Below are 5,184 nucleotides of genomic sequence, written 5' to 3'. Positions count from 1 at the left end.
ACATGTACATGTATGTAAGTCATAGGTTCGCAGGTATGTATGTAAGTCATAGGTTCGCAAACCTTTTTGGCAATAGATGCGTTTTTGTACATTTCTGCACTCCAGCTCAAAATGCGTTGCGGCAGCCCCTGCCTGAATGTCGTCCAGGTGAGAATCTGGCGTCGAGTCTTGTTGTTAGGCTCAGCTCAACAGTTCTGCCCAAAACACTGACACAGTAAAATCAGCTGAGTACCTGCCTCAGGGTACATGGATGCAGACAAAATACATGGGCATTATTCAAATGAGACAAAATGTCTTTTTGTGTAGTTTTCTGCCCCAGGGTTGAACTGGCTAAGTACTACTGGATTTAGTAAGAAAATTACATAATTATTTCTGATATTCATGTAGGATAAGATACAGCATGCCAAGTATGTGTGTGTAAGTCATAGGTTCGCACAACTTTTCGGCAATACAGGAGATGCCTTTTAGTACGTTTCTATGCTTCAGCTCAGACTGCGTTGCGGAAGCCCCTGCCAGAATGTCGTCCAGGTGAAAATTATCCATCACGTTTTGTCAGGCCCATCTCAGCGTTTCTGTCCAAAGCGCTGAGGAAGTAAAAGCAGCTGATTGCCTAGCCTAAGGTTATATGGATGCAGACAAAATACATGGGGATTATTGAAATGAGACAATTTTGTGTAGTTTTCTGCCCCAGGGTTGAACATGCTCTGGATGTCTGCTGGATTTAGTAAGAAAATTACATAATCATTTCTGATATAGGTTAAGATACAGTGTGCTAAGTACATGTAAGTCATAGGTTCGCAAATCTTTTTAGCAATAGACGCATTTTTGTACAATCTAACACTTAAGCTCAGAGTGCGTTGCGGCAGCCCCTGCCAAAATGTCGTTTAAGCGGGAATCTGACATTGAGCCTTGTCAGACTCAGCGTAACTGTTCTGCACAAAATGCTGACTTGTTAAAAGCAGCTGAGTGCAAGGGTCGTGGAAGGGTCACTGCGCATCTTGTTGCAGTAGGAATGGGCGACTAGTGAGTGCTTCATTTCTAAATGGTTGCAGAGTAAAGAGTGAGTAGAGTAGCTTAAAACCTGAAGTGCTGAGTTTGCTTGGAAGTTGTTAATTTCATGAAATGATTTGTTTATCTTTAATTTGGAAATTTTTCTCAGCCACAACAGTAAGATGACTCTGAGTCAAGCTCTTTCAGTGGAAGTTCTTTTGTCTGGACAGAAGATTCAGAGGTCTGTTAAGAAAAATGAACATCTGTTTGCCACATTTCTCTAGCAACTGGATGGAATTTGGAAACATATGTATCAGACAACATTATCATCTTTTGTCAGTGACTGTATAAAAGACATGTCACATGTAAACTGTCACTGGTGAAAGACAGTAGATGTGTCTGAAACATCTGACCATTTCAAAATTCTATACAGTTGCTTGAAAAACTGTTACCTTCCGTATGTTATTGCCTGGATTTGGAACTTTGGTTCATGTGCCTTGCAGCAATCATTGGCATGTAGACTAATTAGCACTGAGATGGGGGAAACACCTGTAACAAAATACTTATAATTTGATTACAATGACTCAGAGCTATTTGTCAAGATACAAAGCAAATTGTTTTTCACGTAAAAGCACTATTTATGATATACAATGTATCAACAAGGAGATTATATTTTAACATTAATAACAATCCATCATTAATTAATAATATTTGTAGCAGATCATATACATTTTTACTAACTTGCAAGTACATTTTTTTTATAATTGGCCAAATCAAGAGCGAATGGCATTCAAGTAAAAAAAGACATGCCTTGAAGTACCCATTAGATACCCGATAAACCACATAATAATGAGGCTGTATTTCTATTGACAAATATTATGTATTATAAAGAGTCACAGAGTTCTCACACACGCTTACAATTGTTGCAAGTATTGTTCAAATCAGGAGTTGATGAAATCGGAGTCAAACCGAAATTGCCTTTGTAAAAAGCCCATTGAATACACGATGAAGTACATAATAGTGACGCTTTATTTCCAAGAGAAATATTATGTATTATGAAGAATCATAACGTTCTTACACACATTTACTGATGTTGCAAGTATTGTTCAGATCAGGAGTTGATGAAATCGGAGTCAAACCAAAATGTAAAGTGCCCATTAAATACACAATAAACCACATATTTCTGAAAATAGATATCGTGTGTATAATTATAAAGAGTTCTGAAAATAGATATCGTGTATTATAAAGAGTTCTATCAGACCTTTACTAGTATTGCAAGTATTGTTCAAATCATGATCAGTAACCAATGAAATTAGAGTCAGGCCAAAATTGCCTTTGTAAAGCGCCCATTGAAAACACATCTGCTGCTGCGCCGCGTGCCTGCGAAGCTGGTGTGTTACGCCGAATGGCGGTTATACCGGCTATATAGATACAGATACAGAAGCTGGTGTGTTACACCGAAGGGCGGTTATATCGGCTAAATAGATACAGATACAGAAGCTGGTGTGTTACGCCGAAGGGTGGTTATACCGGCTATATAGATACAGATACAGAAGCTGGTGTGTTACGCCGAAGGGCGGTTATATCGGCTAAATAGATACAGAATAATGAGGCTTTATTTCTGAATAGAAATGTTGCAAGTATCATGAGCGAGTGAAATTGGAGGCAAAGTACCCTCAAGTTGCCTTTCTAATGTTGCAAGACTTAGTATTGTTCAAATCAGATGATGAAATTTGAGTGAAACCAAAATTGCCTTAGTTTGTTAAGTGCCCATTAAAAACACAATAAATTACATATTTGTGAAAATAGATATCGTGTATTATGAATAGTTCTATCAGACCTTTACTAGTATTGCAAGTATTGTTCAAATCATGATCAGGAACCATTGAAATTGGAGTAAAACCAAAATTGCCTTTTAAGGTGCCCATTGAATACACGATAAACTACATAATAATGAGGCTATTTTTCGGAGAAGAAATATTATGCATTATAAAGAATCACAGAGTTTTTAGATCTTTACTGATGTTGCAAGTATTGTTCAAATCAGGAGCAGATGAAATTGGAGTCAATTTATACATGTAGAGTGCTCTTCTTCTTCTCATGCCATCACTTGCTACAATACTCTATAGATACAAGCTGAACTGCATAATGCTGCCATATTGCTGAAGAAATACTATGTGTTATGAAGAATCACAGAGTTTTGCTAAGGAAATTTGATAATTACCTTACATTCATCCAACAATATCACAGCTTTCCCACTGGTGTTCTCTTGCACTTGCTGGGAGTGCTTTACATACCGGTTTGTCTGAAAACAGAATCGTTTTTTTTTTAAATAAATTTATTTAGGCAGAAACATCTCATTTTCCTGGTACTCTGACAAGTAAAATATTATAGACGTCAGAGAACACAATTCCATTGGCCACCACTGCAACCTCCTCCTTTGTGACTTATGGAAAAACACAGTAAGAAACCTCCCCATTAGAACTGTCTACGGCTGTAGCGTCCCCGAGCAGTCTTGAAGTGCCTTATGTAAGGACAAATGGCCACGGTATTGGGAGGCAGTCACACACACACACACTGAAGTCAGGTACCCATTTTTACACCTGGGTTTGTGTGAGGAACGTTGTGTAAGGTGCCTTTCCCAAGGGCAGACGATAGGTAGCATGACACCATTTGAACTCGGTACCTCAGGGTTCTGGTCGAAATATCCTGCAGTATCTCCACACGATCCCACAGTAACTTCTAAAGAGACCCATTGGGAGACCTCTCCATTAACACTGCGTGAAGCTGTGGCGTCCCCGGGCAGTTAGTCAGAAGTGCCTTATGTAAGGAGAAATGGCCACGGTATTGGGAGGCAGATCCTATTCCTCTCCTTGCAACACTGCCGACCCCCTCCCCATGAAGTCAAGAACCCATTTTACACCTGGGTTTGAGTGAGGGAAGTTGTGTAAGGTGCCTTTCCCAAGGGCAGAAGATACAAATGTAGGTAGCATGGCACCATTTGAACTCAGTACTTCAGGGTTCTTAGCCACGCTTCCTGCAGTCTTTCCACACGACTCCACAGTAACATCTACTATGATCTCCTCTCCTTTCAACACCATGAAGTCAGGTACCCATTTTACTCCTGGGTTTGAGTGAGGAACGTTGTGCAAGGTACCTTTCCCGAGGGCATAAGATAGGTAGCATGACACCATTTGAACTCAGGACGTCAGGGTTCTGGGCCTACAGGTTTTTTTCGGCACGACCCCGCAGTAACATCTAAAGAGACCCAGTGAAAAACCTGCCCCATCGAAAGGTGATTTTTCTCATAAGGACGGATAACACAGCTCAAAGGGTGACCGGACGCACAGTCCAGGGCTGGCGGGGGCGTTTCATGACTGCGGCAGGTTGCCATTTTCTGGTGCCTCGGTCCCTGTGTTACCAACCCATTCCGAGGCCTATTGACCAGTCGGAATGTACCTGCTGCTGATGCTTTCCCGGGCAGTTACCGAGAAGTGCTTCATGTAAGGGACTGTACCTCAATGGTACTTAGACCACAGCCTCCTATAAGACCCTTTCTGCACAAAGTGTTTTAGATATAAGCTAATTGTACTTCAACTGAGCTCTCTGTAAAAAGTGTCATTTTAGTTGAGCCTTAACTCACTTAAGGGGTTAAAAGTAGCGGCGTGATATTTCAGGCTAGTGCTTGAAGTTGTAAAGCTGTTTCCTTCAGTGCAACATGATATATGTTGATGATGATAGAACTTGATAGACACTGACGAAAGGTTGTGGATGCTACCTGATACGTCTGGCCGTTTTCGTTAAGCTAAGGGCACAACCCGCCGTACGTGCAAGCTGTACAGGACAGGCGCGTTGCCCGTACCGGCACGTCTGGGGGGGGGGGGCGAATCCGCAGCCCGATGGCACACAAAGTTTTGTCTGCAAGTAAAGTTCTACGGCGTGTCTGCGTGCTCCAAAATCCGTCGGATTCCCTACGAGTTCGTACGGAGGCGGTACTTACCACTTACGGATCCCCAAATATTGCCCACTTTTTGGCACGTAGACAGCACGCATTTGCACGTACGGCGGGTTTTGCCCTAAGCTTTAGCTAGGAGTGAGTGAGCTTGAGCTAACCAGATCCTTGAGTAACTCTGTTACCCACCATATCTTATTAAAGGGTTAATGCCCCGGCCCGAGGTGTATATGGTGAGATAA

Source organism: Branchiostoma floridae, chromosome 13 (assembly GCF_000003815.2).
Source record: "Branchiostoma floridae strain S238N-H82 chromosome 13, Bfl_VNyyK, whole genome shotgun sequence".
Classification (NCBI taxonomy): domain Eukaryota; kingdom Metazoa; phylum Chordata; class Leptocardii; order Amphioxiformes; family Branchiostomatidae; genus Branchiostoma; species Branchiostoma floridae.
Note: the sequence above shows the minus strand (reverse complement) of the source record.